Source organism: Lissotriton vulgaris, chromosome 7 (assembly GCF_964263255.1).
Source record: "Lissotriton vulgaris chromosome 7, aLisVul1.2, whole genome shotgun sequence".
Taxonomy (NCBI): domain Eukaryota; kingdom Metazoa; phylum Chordata; class Amphibia; order Caudata; family Salamandridae; genus Lissotriton; species Lissotriton vulgaris.
The window spans coordinates 1,403,736,007-1,403,754,934 of record NC_141695.1 but is presented as its reverse complement, the minus strand read 5'-3'; the positions used below and the strand labels follow the sequence as shown (position 1 = coordinate 1,403,754,934).

The 18,928-nt window shown below is 46.7% G+C and overlaps 1 protein-coding gene across 6 annotated transcripts in view; it reads right to left on the bottom strand.

Moving 5' to 3' along the window:
• Window positions 1–18,928, bottom strand: part of LOC147705726 (structure-specific endonuclease subunit slx1-like) — a 320,040-nt gene that overhangs the window by 233,758 nt on the left and 67,354 nt on the right. For all 6 annotated transcript variants that reach the window (XM_086932164.1, XM_086932160.1, XM_086932162.1 and 3 more), the window contains one exon: window positions 14,865–14,994. The gene's annotated coding sequence lies outside the window, so the exon portion shown is untranslated. The remainder of the gene's footprint in view (window positions 1–14,864; window positions 14,995–18,928) is intronic.

The following is an 18,928-nucleotide window of genomic DNA, read 5'->3' as shown; positions in this document are numbered from 1 at the left end:
CAGATTGATGCTGTGGTGGCGCAGAGTGATGTTGTGGTGGCGACGAGTGATGCTGTGGCGTTCAGTGATGCTGTGGTAGCGCATAGTGAGGTTGTGGTGCCCCTGAGTGATGCTGTGGTGGTGCTGAGTGATGCTATGGTGATGCGCTAGATAGAGGGAGGGTGATAGATAGAGGGAGGGCGATCGATAGAGGGAGGGCATTAGATAGATAGACAGATAGATAGAGTGATGGCGATAGATAGACAGATAACGTTATTTATGTTGCATTGAGTAGAGTGTAAGTATGAGGTGTGAAATTATATGGCACTGAGTGGTATTATGTGGAGTGTATTTACGTTGCATTGAGAAGAGTGTAGTTATGTGGCGTGTAATTATGTGGCACTGAGTGGTAATCTGGGGAGTGTATGTTGTATTCAGTAGAGTGTAATTTTGTGCAGTGTAATTATGTGGCACTGAGTGGTATTTGGAGTGTATGTTGCATTGAGTGCAGTGTTAGTATGTAGCATATAATTATGTGGCACTGTGTGGTATTATACGGAGTGTATTTATGTTGCATTGAGTAGAGTGTAATTATGTTGCATGTAGTTATGTGGCACTGACTGGTATTATGAGGAGTGCATGTTGTATTTAGTAGAGTGTAATAGTGTGGCGTGTAATTATGTGGCACTGAGTGGTATTGTTCGGAGTGTATGTTGCATTGAGTGCAGTGTAATTATGTAGCATATAATTATGAGACACTGACTAATATTGTGTGGAGTGTGTGTTGCATTCAGTAGAGTGTAATTATGTAGTGTGTAATTATGTGGCACTGAGTGGTATTTGGAGTGTATGTGCATAGAGTGCAGTGTCATTATGTTGCATATAACTATGTGACACTGAGTGATATTTGGAGTGTATGTTGCATTGAGTGCAGTGTAATTATGTGGTGTGTAATTATGTGGCACTGAGTGGTATTTGGAGTGTGTGTTGAATTGCATGCTATGTAATTATGTGGCATGTAATTATGTGGCACTGAGTGGTATTTGGAGTGTAGGTTGCATTGAGTGCAGTGAAATTATGTGGCGTGTAATTATGTGGCACTGAGTGGTATTTGGAGTGTATGTTGCATTGAATGCAGTGTAATTATGTGGCGTGTATTTATGTGACACTGAGTGGTATTTGGAATGTATGTTGCATTGATTGCAGTGTAATGATATGGCGTGTAATTATGTGGCACAGAGTGGTATTTGGAGTGTATGTGGCATTGAGTGCAGTGTAATTATGTGGTGTGTAATTATGTGGCACTGAGTGGAATTTGGAATGTATGTTGCATTGAGTGCTGTGTAATTATGTGGCGTGTAATTATGTGGCACTGAGTGGGATTTGGAGTGTATGTTTCATTGAGTGCAGTGTAATTATGTGGAGTGTAATTATGTGGTACTGAGTTGTATTTGGAGAGAATGTTGCATTGAGTGCAGTTTAATTATGTGGTGTGTAATTATGTGGCACTGAGTGGTATTGTGTGGAGTGTGTGTTGTATTCGGTAGAGTGAAATTGTGTGGCGTGGCTGGCTGGCTGGATGGATGATGGATGGATGAATGGACAGTGTAAGAGAGAGTTCATACAGTGACTGAGAGCTTGGGAAGGACAGAGGAAGAGAAAACGTGTAATAAAGAGGGACGGAAAAACAGAAGATGAGTTAGAAACAGAAGAAAGCGAGAGAGAACAGAGAGAGAGAGAGAGGGAATGCTGAAGAGGGACAGAGAGGGTGAACACGTAAGATTGATTGATAGAGAATGAGGGGCAAAGAAAATGAGTGAAAAAGAAAGGATGAATGGAGAGAGGGGGAGATAACAAAGGCAAAGAATGAGAGAGACTTAGAAGGAAAAGAGGAGGAGTGAGAGAAAGAGAAAAATACTAGAGAATGGGAGAAACACAAGGCAAAGGGAGAGTATAATAGATACAGCGAGAGTCAGAGAACATCTTGTTAGGTCATAAAAGAAAGATTGTATAAGACAATGAAAAAGCGTAAAAGAGAGTGCGGGAAAGAGATAGGGCATGGAGAGAAAGTAAAAGATATAACTGAAGAGATTTACATCCAAGTATCTGTCGGCCCTGAGACCCTTCCTTTGAAGGAAACAAGTTACACGTCCTCACCCACCCCCCCCTAAAACACGGAGAGACAGAGGTTTCCCGTGGAGTAGCCTTAGTGAGGTACTCCCCGAGTTTACTGAGAGGGAAGTTAAGCACGAGATTCACGAGGCTGGACATCAGCCCTGCTTTCATGAGTGCTTATGTTTTCACTCCTCTGTTTCCTGTTGCCACTGACCCATGTGCCCGATCCCAACCCCTGTCAAATTGCCTTCACATTCGAACATAGGCCAACTCTTAATACAAGGTTCATGATTAAAAAACTATTAATGTTAGGATGAGAAGTAAACAGTCGCAAATTGATCACTATGCATGGCTGACATTAGAGACACACAAACTTGAATACAAATTTATGTAGCCGCATATTTGCTCTCAACATATTACTTTTTTATCTATTCCTACATTCGAACAATTCTCCTTACCTATATGCAAAGAGCTGTGCGCGCCCTCTTTGGAGGTTTCAGATACCCTCCTATCGCCCGCCCCTTTCATTTGTGCTCCTTCGGGGATTCGGAAACGCTGCTTAACCTGGGTTTATACATGCAAGTCACACAGAAAAATCAATCATAAAGCAATAAAGAGGACTCCCGTTTTTCTCCCCTTGTAGGATCTTGTACAGCCTGACCGCTTCTCACTCAGGCAATCCACTTTGCTTTGTAATGAAATTGCAGCTAGTTTTTATTTTCCATTTAATTGCATGATTCTCTTTTTTTTAACACGGTGTGGTGCAAGCTTCTGGCGCACACACACACAGAAGATGGCACAGCACATGTATCCTTCCGTCAAATACAGTAACAGGTGGTGTCCAGGGTAGAGGCAGGGATCAGAGATCTGAAGCCATCACAGGTATCTTCCAGATGTCTGTGTCCGCTATAACAAGCAGCCAGGCTCCGCTTCCTCCACACATTTTCTGTTGCTTTCTGATAAGGGCTAAGGGCACCACTATAGGCAAGCACTGGGAAGTTCTACACAATCTGTCTCCGGCTGCAACATGGGGACTTCGCTCCCATCTGACATAAATCTTTCCAGGGGTTATGAAGTGAGCTGAGACACGATGTTACCACTGAGTGATGCCCAAGAAAAAGAGCTGTTTAATCTAGCAAATGTAAAAGAAATATAGACACTGCGAAACCAACTGACTTCATTTCTGCTATAACTTTACATGTCTTCTTTGTTGAATATCACAGTTTCTCGCATATATTAGTTTTGAAATACAAACAGAAACAAGCGCAGGGTAGTCACAAGACTATATTTTATTGGCTTGGCCCGCATTTTTATGTTAAAAGCAGAAAAAAAAAAAGATTCAATAACTTAATGAGCATTCGAAATCACCGCCGCAGCCCTGCTCCGTGTAAACCGGAAGTCAGGCACTTTTGGCCGAGACGGGGGCGGGGCCTGCAATCCAGCAGGAAGTTCCGCCCGCCGCCGCCGAGGAAGCAGTGAAGCCGGCCGACTCCGACCAGCGCTGCAGAGGAGACACGAAACACGCCGAAAGAGCCCGGTGAGTGGGAGGGGAGGGGGTCCAGGGCTAATGTGAAGGCCTGTGTGTATGCGTGTGTGCGTGCGTGTGTGTGTGTGCATGTGTGTGCGCATGCGTGACTGTGTGTGATTGAGAGAATGCGAGGCAGGCGATAGTGTGCCTGCGTGTGCATGCGCGCGCCTGTGTGTGTGTGTGCGTGCATGCAGAGGGGTGGGGGCTGCCTGTGTCTGTGTGTGAGCGAGGGCTTGCACCTGTGTGTGTGCGTGCGTGCATGCAGAGGGGTGGGGGCTGCCTGTGTCTGTGTGAGAGCCAGGGCTTGCACTGCGCATGCGCAGGTATCAGACGCGCGCTCCCGCGAGGAAAAACGCAGCTCGTAACAGATTGGTGTCCTCATTCCCAACTCATTCCCCATACGGGCGGCAAAAGGTCTGAAGCAGACACTCTCAATGCTCACGCATTGAGAGTAAGGTCTGCTCGACCTAAAAATGGTTATGCTACCCAAACTCCAGGCCGGGCTCAGATGGGACATAATCATGCACCCATTTAATGCGGGAGGGTTCTCGGTGCCAGACATCGAATTATACTTCAGCTGCGCACAGGCACACTTTGCTACATATTGGATGAAGCCCCCCCCACATGCCTCATCTGGCAATTGAAGATGGCTACATGCGCCCCATTCCTAGCTCCGCCTATCTCAGCACCCCAACTATCCCAAGACATATTGCATCTACCACTGTACAATGCATCGTTAGCACATGGCATGACCTAGCCAAAATAACCAACTACACACCACTGTACTCTCCTCTCCTGCCCCTATGCGGGCGACAGGACCTCCCAGTCACACAGGAGGGCGGGCGGCTGTCATCAGCTCCTCCGCAAACTCTCTAAACATACCTGGGGACAGCTATACACCAATGCAAAGTTCAGCACCAGTGACACATTTTTTAAAGAAGTAGACCCGACCTCCCAGATAGCTTCTATTACATCAGACTTCGACAGGACGCGAAAGCTGCCACACCCACTTTCCCCCTAGAACCCTCAGTGATGCCCCCGCTACATGTACTGCTGTAACAAGAAGCCCCTGCACATGTACTATCGAAATCCCTCTGCGGACTCGGGTGCTAAATAGACTGCCAGCAAGTCGCTATGCTACCTCGGAGTGGCGGGGGCCGCGCAGCGCTTGGTTCTCTGCGAAGAGAGCCTGAACTCGGCCGACGGGCAGGCTGCCTGATACTTTCTGCCTCCATTAAGATAACCGCACTGGAGAGGCGCTCTCTTGAAGCACTACGCACCGAAAGGCTCCTGCGGGTGAGGAGCCCGACTCCGACTTTTGCCCCCTGTGGAGGACGCGGCCCATGGTAAAGCGCGCGGACCGGGGGAAGCCCGGGACCGCTTATGGGGCTCGCCTGAGGGTCTCTCCCCCCGCACATCCTACAGGGCTGCTTGCGGTCAACAGGCGGCCGTGGAAATGTGCAGCGGGCGGCGGACGTGGACCGGACTGATCAGGGGCCGGTGAGGATAGCTGCCATCGCCGACGGGCCGAGCCCTTGGAGGAGCGGGATACAGGTCTGTTTCTGAGACTCATTATTGACGAATTTGTGGGCCAAGACAGACACTCCTTTACAAATATATGCAATAGTCCGATTTTATAGTTACACCCGCTAGAGAAACTAAACATTGAAGTCAAGCACTAGCCAAGCCTGTGACCCCTCTTAAAATCCTGCAGACACAAGACACAGCTCGGGACTGCACGACTACCGCTGTGTCGCTGAGGGCACTCTGCGGTCGGTCCCCCTTTTCCCCTCCATCTACCGGAAGACTGCTTGGGGTAATACACGGCCGCCGTACTATTTTGCAGTTAAGCACTACTGGGGACACGTGAATACCACTGTACTCCTGATCTGAGCTGTAGCGCACGAGGACTCTCCCCGGATCGGATCGTGCTGAGACACCGTCCCTCCTGACTGCTCTGGACCCACCACTCTCCTGCAGGCCTGCACGCCACGCCGAAGGTCCTCACATGCCCCAGAATTGAATCAATGCTCGCTGACGGATCCCCTCCCTTGTGCTCTGGTACCACACCACGCGACCAACTCTTAAGTGATGGGGAAACCAGAAGGTCGCCAACCGAAGATGAACTTCGAAGGGCGAAATACCACCCGCTCGCAGATGGACAAGGAGGAGGAGCACGTGGACCTCCAGCCCCCCTTCACTGCAGACTTGAAAAAAACCCTGCTTGCCATGCAATATAGCTCGACTTCCAGCGAGTCGAAGATGGACTCCATGAACGCCCGGTTAGACGGGGTAACGCATAGGGTCGAAAAGTATGAAAACCAGCTGACGGAGGTTGAACGCCATATTTCGGACCTTGGGGACACTGCCACTGCCACCACGTCCAAAACGTCAGACATGAAGAGGGTCCTCAAGGCAATAGCAGCCAAAAATTAGGATTTGGAATCCCGTTCTCGCCGCAATAACCTCTGCATCCTTGGTGTGGCGGAGACAACAGTTACAGGACGCATGGAGGACTATGTTGATCGCCTCCTCATAACACTGTTTGGGAGGGATGCCTTCTCGCCTGTTCTGGTGGTGGAACAGGCACACCGCTCACTTTCTGCTCGACCTGTCCCAGGGGCCACTCCCCGCCCCATCATAGCTAGGATACTTAATTATCGGGATCGAGACACCCCCCTCCGCCTGTCAAGAGAACATGGGCATCTCTGGTTTGAGGGAATGGAGGTGTCCCTTTACCCCGATTTCACCATGGCCGTGCAGGAACAGAGGAAGTTTCTCCCAGTCAAAATGAAACTGCAGCAACTCAACCGTCCTTACGCTATGCTCTTCCCGGCAGGCATAAAATCACGCACTCGAGGAAACAAGTGTTTTTCAATACCCCACAACATGCGCAGGACTTTCTCAAAACCTGTCATAACAGCCAATGGCCCGCGCCTCCCCTCCTCATCCCCTGGATGACCAAGCCGGAGCCTCCGACATAGAATGAAGCAATGCTGCACCGGAATTGCACCGATCACTGTGATATAAACGTGAAATTGCAGTTATGAAATCCCCCCTTCTCAGGATGCATCCTCTCTGACATCGATGCTGGGCAAGGAGGGGGAAGAACTAAAGCACAGACACTGAACGGACAGGCCTACGCTGCCTCTAGATGTGGGCTCTCCCCTCTGCCCAGTGATGCTGACTACACAATGCTTTGGACGGGATTGACTTGGTAAGTCCTCTATCCCATTATTGTGACCTGCAAGCTGGTAATGACAGTATCCTGGAAGACTCCTACATCCTTGCAATGGTCACCTATTAAGCCATAGACCTAATATGTGCATTGGCACAAGATGACCCTCTACTGATGCCCGAACTCCCTCGCTACTGCGAGGAGGTATTGGTCGCCCTCTGGAACCCACCCATCAGGAGAACCCTTATTATGGGTACAATGTTTTCTTACTGTCCCCGGTTGGAACTTGGTCTTGCGGGACTGCTTTGGTGGGGGAGGGGGCACAGCACAGCAGGTTGGGGTTGCAGTGGTGGGAGGTGGGAGGGATCGGGGACTGATTTCCAGGTTTTTTCTAGTTATGGCATCGATACAACTCCATTGCTTCTTGAATTTTCATATAACCACACACAATCTGGCCTACCATGAACATTTCCACTGCAGATATGACAGAGATCCGTCCCATGGGGCTTAAATATAACTTCTAAACATGGAATGTGCGTGATCAAGGAGATCCCCGGAAGCGTCGTCACATTCTAGCTTATCTGGACCGCCACAGCATCCACTGCTCTAGGCTGCAGGAAACACACTTATCTCCCAACTCATCCCCCACCTTCGCCTCTCAATGGGCTGCTCACAGGGGGATCTCCTGTTATTCCTCATATGCCTGAGGCACCTCAGTGCTGGTAAAACATACACTCCCATAGGTTCATATGCAGAACCTCAGGGAAGGTATACCATACTGTGGGGTAGGCTATCAGGACAATCCATTACCATGGTATCGTGTTATGGCCCAAACTCAGAATACCCAGAGTTTTTCCGGGTGCTGTGGGGAAAGGTACAGGACGTGGATACTACACACCTGATATGGGGAGGAGATTTCAATGTCACACTCAACCCCAGCCTAGATAGGTCACACCCGCAATCACACAGCTGCGCAGCGAGCACTCGGGGACATCGTGGAGGAACACTGCCTCGTGGAACCTTGGAGGACCCACCATCCAGATCACGGCAGGGCTGTTGTTACTCCCCCGATCACGCCTCCTGGTGGCGCATAAATTACTGGCTGGTCGATAGGGGGTTGGCAACTTGGACGGCACACACCACTTATTTGCCATGCACATATTCAGATCACTCTCCAGTATTGTTGGCCTTCACCCCGCCGCAAGAGGAGCCCCCATATTTTGCATGGCGCCTCAATCCGCAACCACTACTTGACCCTGTTTTTAAAGATGAACTAGAACAAGAAATATCGGTCTTCTTCCTTCATAATATTGGCTCTGTTCTTCAATATTCTACTGTGTGGGAGGCTTTTAAAGTCCACGAAAGGAACCAACCTTGATCCCATCAAGCTGCACAGCCTAACATCATTTGAATCAAATAAATCAAATTTATATATATGTTTCTGTATTTCACTCCTTTTTCTTTTCATTGCCTTTTCACCCATTAGGCTTGTCTATTTTTTTGATTCATTTTACTCAATTTCTGTTCCACATTCAAACAGGTGCAGGAGTCGACAATGGGTTCCACATGTCATGCTTTATTATCCACATCCCAATGCATTTCGGGAACATTTTCCCTTCATCAGGGGCATCATGGCATATCTAAAGTTCCGTATCCATTTCAAACTGCATCAAGGGTGCTAGTGCTGCGTTCCCATCGTTTTAACTTACTGAACAAGCTTCAAAGCTCTGTGAAAAAAAGGCTTTTAAAGTCACCATGCGGGGTATCTGCCTGGCAAAAAGTGGCAGGGTACTAAAGGACATCAGAAATATGCTCTACAAATTGGAGGCAGAAATCAAGCAAACTGAGTCTGCCCTCCAGTCTGCGCCCACTCCTACAATGCAGGCACACCTACGCGAACTACTAACCGACTACCAAGACACTGCAGAACGTGAGTGTAAATTCAGGGGGAAATATCACAAAGCTCAAGAGTATGGTGAGGGCAAAAGACAGGGTAGAGCGTTGGCCTCCTCTGTCCGCCCCCACGCTTCACCAACACGATGTTAGAAATTGAGGATGAGGACGGACTGACACACAGAAATTCCTCGGACATTTTAGCCTCGTTTAAGCGATTTTATAAAGATCTGTATTCCACCCATCGCCACACTACAGCAGATTTTGAATCCTTTTTTGAAGACACTGCCATAACCTGGCTGGGGAACGGTCAAAGAGAATTCCTTCTGGCTCACCATGAGGATGATGAGATCATCTCAATAATCATGCAATTGCAATCTGGCAAGGCCCCTGGACCCGATAGCCTACCGGCTGAATTTGATAAATTTTATAAGCATCTTGTTATTCCGGTGTTGAGGAATGTGTTCGAAGAGGCTTGTGAGACCGGCATTCTGCCCCGCACAATGCGCAAAGCTCCTATTATATCTTTGCCTAAGCCAGGTAAATCGCCAACGCAACTAAACTAGTACAGGCCCCTCTCTCTTATAAATGTGGATGCCAAGATTCTCGCCAAACTAATTGCTAACCATATTAGCCCCCTTATGCCAGTGCTGGTCCTCCAGGACCAAATCGGGATTTGTCCAGACTAGGAGCGCAGCCCACAACCTGAGAACGCTATTTGCTCTACTTCACGATATTGATCCTGAAGAAAATGAGGCAGCCATATTCCATAATGCTACCAAGGCATTCGACTCCCTGGAATGGGACTACCACTCCTTTGTCTTCATGGGCATGGGCTCCCCCCCTCATTTCTAGCCTGGATTAACCTACTTTACACTGGCCTCCGTGCCACCGTAATGGTGAATGGCCTGCGCTCTTCCTCCTTCCCGTTGGCAAGAGGCTGAAAGGGAAAAACAAGGGAACCCTACTCACTGCGGAACCAGGGTATATACTTTATATGGGAAACAATGGTTCCAGTGGAGCAATGTATGTACGGTCATTAATCAGTACAACGCAAAATATCAATAACAGTATGAGGGTTCAAAGGGGATATTTCGAGAGAGATAAAGCTCATGATACCAAGGTTCATATCATAGTTGAATTTGTATTGTATTCAATTGAAAAATCACATATAATTTATACACATAAGTTTTTCAACAGTGCGAAGTGTCCCAATTGTATTATGAGAACCAAAAGACAAAAACAAAACAGTTGAGTGACATTAAGTGAGGTATAAACAAGGTTTCTACAGAATGTTTATATCAAGGAAAACGACCATTAGGACGATAAATACAACAGAAAGTTTCAGCGACTATATACAGTCATAGGCACTGGTTGTATGGTTTGTTTCCATAAAGTGTCGACGGCGTTTCGACCCGGAAGTGGATGAGGGGTCTCGTCAGGACCAGGGGAGTGGGGGGCATCTGAGTCATGTAAGCTCAATCACTAGGTGAGGTGTGCCAACCCTGTGTGAAATAAGCATAGAGTAAAATTACTCACAGTGAACGCAGCCGGGTTCACTGTAAGCAGTGAGTGAGCATTCGATATTAAGTAGAAACGCTCAATGGCAAGGTGCAGAAGGGACACCCACGGTGGGGCTTAGGGATGCTTGTAAGTGTGACCGCTGGCCGCTGGTCAGTGTATGTATTCCGCAATGTGATGAAAATGACAAGGACAATGCCTTAGGCAAGGCGCTCGGTGGCTGCTTGCAGTCTGTCTGGATTTGACTGAAGGATTGGAAAACGGGAATGGCCTGCCCTCTTCCTCCTTCCCGCTGGCGAGAGGCACAAGGCAGGGCTGCCCCTCTCCCCCCTCCTCTTTGTGTTGGCCTTTGAACCCCTTGCTGCTAAAATCAGACAACACCATCAAGACCACGTCATCATCTACCCAGAGCGTCAGATTCTTATATCATTATACGCAGACAATATCACTTTATATTTGCGATACCCGGACCTTAGCTTGAATCCCATACTGCGATTATTCATTCTGTTTGGGCAACTATCTGGGGTCAACATCAACTGGTCCGATTCCCAGATATATCCTCTTACTGACTCTACCACACGGTTTACCCCTGATTTCCACCTTGCATGGTGCGATGATACTCTTACCTATCTGGGTATCACTGTGACTCGCGCACTCGACGAACTCATGACGACTAACTACAGAGGTGCTTTAGAATCCATAACCGATAGTCACCAGATGGATAGCGCTACCCCTGTCCATGGCTGGAAGAGCATCATTAATCAAAATGGTTATTCTACCCAAACTCCAGGCCGGGCTCAGATGGGACATAATCATGCACCCATTTAATGCGGGAGGGTTCTCGGTGCCAGACATCGAATTATACTGCAGCTGCGCACAGGCACACTTTGCTACATATTGGATGAAGCCCCCCCCCCCACATGCCTCATCTGGTGATTGAAGATGGCTACATGCGCCCCATTCCTAGCTCTGCCGATCTCAGCACCCCAACTATTCCAAGACATATTGCATCTACCACTGTACAATGCACCGTTAGCGCATGGCATGACCTAGCCAAAATAACCAACTGCACACCACTGTACTCTCCTCTCCTGCCCCTATGCGGGCGACAGGACCTCCCAGTCACACAGGAGGGCGGCTGTCGTCAGCTCCTCCGCAAACTCTCTAAACATACTTGGGGACAGCTATACACCAATGGAAAGTTCAGCACCAGTGACACATTTTTTAAAGAAGTAGACCCGACCTCCCAGATCGCTTCTATTACATCAGACTTCGACAGGACGCGAGAGCTGCCACACCCACTTTCCCCCTAGAACCCTCAGTGATGCCCCCGCTACATGTATTGCTGTAACAAGAAGCCCCTGCACATGTACTATCGAAATTATACCAAACCGTCCAAACCACTAGAGAACATGACCCACCTCCGGCCCGGGGTAATGGGAGACAGAACTCGGTCACCCAATAACCGACGGACAGTGGGCATATTGCTGTGCATAGACCGGGGAAATCTCTGCTAGCAGCAGATTTAGGATAATACATTACAAATACTTACATCGTCTATATTACATATCAGCGCAACTGTACAGGTTAAAACTACGGGACCACGACCGCTGCGGTGGGGACGGGGCTGACTTTAGACACTTAGCCTGGGATTGTCCACCAATACAACGCTACTGGGTAGAGGTACTTGCTGCATTGGATCTCATGACTGGCTTGCATGTCCCCACAGACCCCTCTACCGCCCTGCTAGGCTTCACTGATCCTATTGCCGCACAAATGCGGAAATACACCTCCATGGCACTATTACTTGCCAAAAGGAAAATAGCCTGTAGATGGGGAAAAGAGAGAGCGCCAAAATTTAAGGACTGGCTCCGAAACCTAACATATTGCCAAGAGACACTACACACACCTATTCAGAGCTCCAAACCCCCTCATCACGCCCAAGGGATATCTGGGGCCCGCTGCAAACCTATCTATTGGAACACGCCACAAACAGTAATGCGGACACCTCATGAGAAATATCATCCGCCCCCTAACACTATCCCTCGGCGGAGTGCACGCCCTCCACGCACTGGAACACTCGGGACGATTTGCGTCATTGCCACAGTTGCACGGGCCAATACACCCCCCCATTGTGGTAACACTTCTCTCGTGAATACCACATAAGTGGAGTTGGTTTCTTAATGATGCCTTAGATGTTTATTAATGTTTTGTTATCATATGAATGCAATGATACTCTTGCCTTCGTAGCCGAACACTCCGACTAACGCGGCCGGCCCAAGAGGGTTGTAGGCGGCTTGTTGTGTACTCCCCTGCCTCCACAATACATCCGCCTCACACATTTGCAATGTCGCTATGCCGGGCAGAACATGGTTGTAGGCAGTAAGCGGATATGTATAACTAAATGTGGTTTTAAATAAAAGTTTTTGAAACTTAAAAAAAAAAGGCCAATAGAAATCAAAATGACCCTGGGGAGGACCCACGGGCTGATTTACCAGGAGTCGAGAGGGGACTTCGAGACAGATTGCAGACAAAAGTACCAACCTATGGAGCACTCGGTGCGAGGCCGGAGTTCTTTGGTGCTAATACTGCTCACGTAGTCCAATGCACAAGCTCGGGAATCACCAATAAGCATATGCAACTACAAATGGGCGCAGTGCACAGGGGTTAGGGTTATGGAGTCCCCACAAGGAATATTTGTGTCAAACTTGCTGAGATGGCAGATCAACCTCAGGGACCTTTGTAACCCACCTCCTGTGTTGCTGAAATCTTCGGGGTCCGCAGGAGCTCAGGAGCAGCAGACTGGTCAGTTGTGATGTGGAGCCTGCAAATGCAGGGGAGCGACTTCTTCAGCCCAAGGGAGATTCTTCAGTTTTCCTTAGTGCACCACGGGTCCTGCACAGCGCCTGTATGGAGCAAGGGCACAGACAACGCTTTGGACTGAGAGGGAGACAAAGTCGGGCCCAGTCTAAGTCCAGCGAAGTCCAGAGAGTCCAGACGGTAGAAGGTCAGTGGTTTCTTCTTGTAGAATCTTGTCCACATAACATCTAAAGTCTTGCAGCCAGGTAAGCCCTTTTGTAACCACTGGAGAGGGTTGGACAGATTCAGGGGACCGTCCTAGGGGAAGGTCACGACAGAGGGTGGTTACACCCATGTCCTCTGTCTAGTATTGCGCCAGAGCAGGAGCCAACGGCTCCCAGAACAGGTTTGAGCTGGACTATGCACAGGGACACCAAATGTGCCCCAAGTGCAGACTTTCAGGAACTCTCAGAGTTCACCCTCTCAGCCCCAATACACTAAATCCTGTCTGGCTCCCGATGACAGGATGCCTATTGTGCTGCCTTCCTCTGCTCGAGCTTGGCTCAGCAGCAGGAGGGCAGAAATATCTCTCTGGTCAGCAGCATCCATTTTGAGCTGACCGGGTCAAGAAGGCTGGCACCAGATACACCAGTGACCCCACAAAGCTCGCTTCAGAAGGGTGGAATCATACCTCTCACACCGGTTATCGATGTGGAGGCATGATTCGAAGGTGTTTGATACCACAAGCAATTTGTTTCTATGCAGCTGTTTCCGAGATAGCATTTACCTCAAAGGTTATAATGCACCTCTACCTATATGTCTGGCTGAGTCACAGACAATCCGGGAGAATGGTCTCTGAAGGCTGCAGAGGGGCTCTGCTCATGCCGGGGCACCCTCTGAGGTAAAACCCAGCACCCTGCCTTCAGGATTGATAAGGCATGCTATAGGGGCGACTTATAAGTTTTAAGTGTAGTGACCTATAGATATAGTGTACCTATATCTAGAGTAAGTGGTGCAAACACCAGCTTACATAGGTTGCAGTAGGAGAGCTGTGGTTCAATTTTTCATGGCCTCTCATGGGTGGCATGATACATGTTTCAACCCAGGGGAGGCCTCTGGGGGAACTATGCCTTGGGTACATGGGTACCATATACTAGGGACTGATAAGGGTACCCCAGTATCAAATCTGGAGTGTACCAAAGTACATGCATAACCATTTAAAGGAGAAAGCAGCTTGACTGGCGTCTTGATTAGCAGGATTCCAGTCAGACAAGTCAAATACGGTGCAACATCAAGCAAAAAGTGGGGTTAACCATAAGAAGCAGATCCTACTTTCCTACAGATACCAATTAAGATTTTTCCGAAAGCCTCCAGTATCCGGGTGGAATTAGCGAGATCATCCAGGCATAACATGATTTACACATTGTGTCATAGACCAATTGTAGCTATCAGATCAGTCTCATTAATTCTATTCCTTTTTAAGGCAGAACCATTTTTCTTTGTTAAGGTAGGCTTAGGGAAGAGCTGCTTCCCAGGTTTGATAATCCCTTCCCAACACAGGTTGTGTAAATCAAATATAAATCTTGTCCAATGCTTTCCTAAAGTCTGTGCATGTAATTGTAGTGACGGGCTGTGTAAAATGATATCAAACCAGAATGAAAATCAGAATTCCTGCAGTTTAAATCAATAAAAACTAAGAGTTGGTGCCAAAAAATGGCCTGCATGGAAAGAAGGTCGAGTAATATATGCCAGGGACTCATGGCAATTTAAATTAAATAAGAAGCACAGGTGGAGGTGGCCAAATACAACACTGCCATTTACAGCCTTGCAATAATCAAATTACAGACTTACCTTGTAACAGCAGCCCCATAAGTCCGTTGGCCTGGGGTTGAAATTCCCTAGTATTCAGCATGTGTTCCCAGGAAACCAGTGCTAAGGAGACGTCCTGGATGCCATTTTGTCTGCATGGGGCTCAGTCGACCTAAAGATGAAGGATCATGAAAAGTTAACCAAGCAAGGAGGGAGGCGTGAAGGTTAAGGTGCGGCCACCATATTAGATGAGGGGACCAGCCATACATTTTAGCAGTACTGGTTAATGAACCAATACAGGATTAAGATATTGGTAAAAATAAGAAAAGATCCCAAATATAACATACAAAAGTTGGGATGGTTCAGAAAGAACAATTGTCACTATAAGAAATAACCCAACACATAAGATTGATGATTTTAAGAAACTCGCGTATGCTAGAGAGTATACCACTGTAGCACAGTCTCATGGCCTCTGGAAACTATGCAGGCCATCTCGGGTGAGAAGCATTGACATTGCGTGAAATATGAATTAAGGTGGCATTGCTACTTTGACAGACTTAATACTGTAAATTACCATATAGAAATATAGAAGGATTGAAGGGGGGGGTATGGGAAAGGTTGCTCGGGACATTTCATACAAAACGTGTGGGCCAGTAGCTGTGACAGGGAGCCTCAAAGGGGTTCTACATACAAAATGAGAGGGCCGCCAAAAATGTTAAAGGGACACGCATAATAAAAATAAAAATAAATCTTTCTTTAGCCTTTACATTACTTGCATAGAAACTTCACATAAGCATTTCCTTATCAGCCACGATAAATTGGTTTGAATGACGGCTACTTTCTTTCGCATGTTCAAGTGGTCATTTCGACGGGCACAAAACATCCAGATCATGCGCAACAATCAGAGGTCGGAGAGGGCGGGATCTGTGGGGAACGATGTGGTCATACTTTTTTTATTTAATAAAAACAGTTTTCACACTTTTCGTTAAAAGATAACAGTCTTGAAACTGTTAACTCTTTACAGATGAAATGCCTCATCTTAAAGGGCAAGGGAGGGCATCTCCTGTGCGGTGAAGCCAAAGTTGGGAGAGGGAGTTAAAGAACAAATATGCCTTCTCACCTAGATGCCTGCTATCTGGAAGGAATGTAAATGCATGAAAAGTCAATCTGCCAATAAAAAGGCTGCTTGAAAGCAAGAATTGACTTTATTTAATGAAGCTACTTGAAACTTCATGAAGGCAAAAGCGGATTCTTTTTAAGGAGTAGAGTAAGAGTGTTTGTTACTGGTTGAGTTCTGGAGTTCCTGCTTTATAGACACATATAACATTTTTGTACTAGGTGCAGCCTAATTGTGCATTGCTAAAACCTATGGGCCACATATATCAACATTTGTAATAGCGATTACCTAATTACGATTTTCAGGGAATAGCAATTAGGTAATCGCTGTTACAAATGTATGAAACTCCAAGAGTTTCAATCAGCGATTCCTAAGGGGTCGCAAATAGACCTTCCTCATTAATATTAATGAGGTAGGTCGCAATTTGCGACCTCCTAGGAATCGCTAAAATCATGGGGATGGTGGACTGGTGGGGTCAGACCACCATGTCCGTGATTGCTTTTAAATAAAGCAATTTTTTTGTTTTTGTTTATTAAAGCTGCCAGTTTTCCTTAAAGGAAAACGGAATGCTTTACAAAATGAAAAGTTCACCTTTCATTTTTTAAGAGCAGGCAGTTGTCCATGAAACGACTGCCTGCCCTTAAATAAGTTTTGGCATATATTCTCAAAGGGGAAGGGGTCCCTTGGGGACCCCCTTTCATTTTCAAATGGGTTACCACCAACTTGAAGTTGGTGGTAACTTGCAAATGTTTTGTGACTGCATTCACGTCACAAACATTCATACATACCATTACGATTTGGTATTCGGAACGCACACCCTAAACACGCCCCTTTCAAATACCGAATCGCAAACCTATTTTGCGATTCAGTAGGTTGCCGAATAATAAAATAGGGTTTGTTACATGTGAAAAGCATTTTATGCATTAGCAAACGGGTCGATTCTGAGAATCGGCCCGTTTGCGAACGCAAAAAAATGTTTGCTACATGTGGCCCTATTTTTTGAAAGTAATTATTTTATCTTAAATCTACAACTTTTTGCACATTTTGCTGCAGTCTTGCAGTGTGTGATGCAAGTTTAAAATAAATATTTATATACTCACAGTGCTTTCTATCATAGGCAAGGACTTCGTAGCACTAAAGTGCACAAGTCACTATTCCTCACTGTAGTAACCAGGATTCAATTCTCTGGTTACATACATCTGTAGCGATCGCATTAACCAAAAGAAGTATCATAACGCAAAAGAATGCTTTTAGGTGTCGCCTAGGAGAGCACATGTGATGTCTCTCGCAAGACTGAGGGCCAGATGTACGACCATTGGATTTAGCGCCTCATTGCGAGTCGCAAATTGCGAGGCGCTAAATCCAATGTACATCAGTGCCAGAGACACTGTTAGCGATTCCCAATGGGGTCGCAAAACGTGAGGCTCATCAATATTCATGAGCCACTGGCAATTTGCAACCCAATTGGGAATGGCCAACCTCACAGGGATGGTGGCCTCCTGGGGTCAGCAGACCACCATGTCTGTGACTGCTTTACAATAAGGCTGATTTTTTGGTTTTCTTTTTCAATGCAGCCCGTTTGCCTTAAAGGAAAATGGGATGCAATTAAAAAAGAAAAAAGAAACGTTTTTGTTGCATTTTTTAAGGGCAGGTAGTGGTCAAGTCAAGTCAAGAAATACTTTATTCGGTTCAATTTACAAAAACCATAAAAGTACAAGACACACATAAAAATGGTCCACAAATCACAATGCAACATGACAATAAAAAGAGCATCATTCTACAGTTAAAAAAGAAAGGAGCATCAGTTAAAAGTTCACAGGATAAAACACTTGATTCAAGTTACAATGGGCAATGTTTGTGGTAGATGTTCTACGGCCAGTTAATCTTTTTGCCCAATCTCACTGCAATGGTTAAAAATTTAGCCACATTATAAATTTCCCAAATGTCTGTTAACAGTTGGAGATACAATAAAGCTGGTTTGACCTGCCTGAACCCTTTCCCCTTTAACAGGGGTATAATGAATTTTTTCCTGATGTCTTTAAAATGACCACAGAAAAATAAGTAGCGGGCAGTGTCCATGATTAAGTAACCATCACAGTTACATAAATTCAAATCCAAATCCCTAGTCCAGCTGGGGTGGCCTGAGAATAATAGATGGACTTTGTTCAGTCGGAACTTAGTTAGAAGATACCTGTGGTTTGAGTTGTTGACAACCTTCAGGTAGAGTTCCAGATCGTGGTCTGAAGAAACAATCAATTGGTGAGTCCTGACAAAGGGCTTTAACAGCTCCCTGCTTTCACTGTCCATACCACTGTACTGCAAAAAAGTGTTCTTTGTCCACTTCAAATCGGCTTTCACCAGGACGGATGGTTTGTAAAACAGTTCGGGCCGTCCCAGCTTTACACACATCTGTTCTACATATTTCAGCCAGGGAATCTTGTTCCAATGATCTAACTTTAAGCAGTCCTTCAGGATTTCATGGTTAACTTCAAGCTCTATATTGAGCCATACCATTTTAAAAGGGGGGCCATAGAAATTCGATCCTCCAAGAAGTCCACGCCGCATTCCTGGTGGACTAAGAAGCTGGCAGTGGATCTTGGCAAGGAAAGAATTGATTTTAAAAAGTTATCTTCTATCACTTGAAGAAATTTAATAGGCCTAAAGCCCCACAGGTCTGCACCATACATAGCGATGGCAATACATTTAGCAGCATACACTTTTAAAACTACCTCTATGGGCTTCACCCCCAGTTTACGTGAAAAACCCAGGACCGCGGATATGGAGCGTGCCAAAACCTTTTTCTTCTCCAACATTTGGGGGTGCCATGTAGAGCAGTCATCGGAAACAACACCCAGATAAGGAAATCTGGAAACTCTTGACAGCTTGTGGCCGTTACAGTGCAGCGTCATCACATTTTTTTTGGCCTTTGCTTTGTGGCCTACCACCATAACATGTGATTTACCAAAGTTAATACTTAAATCAAGATTTG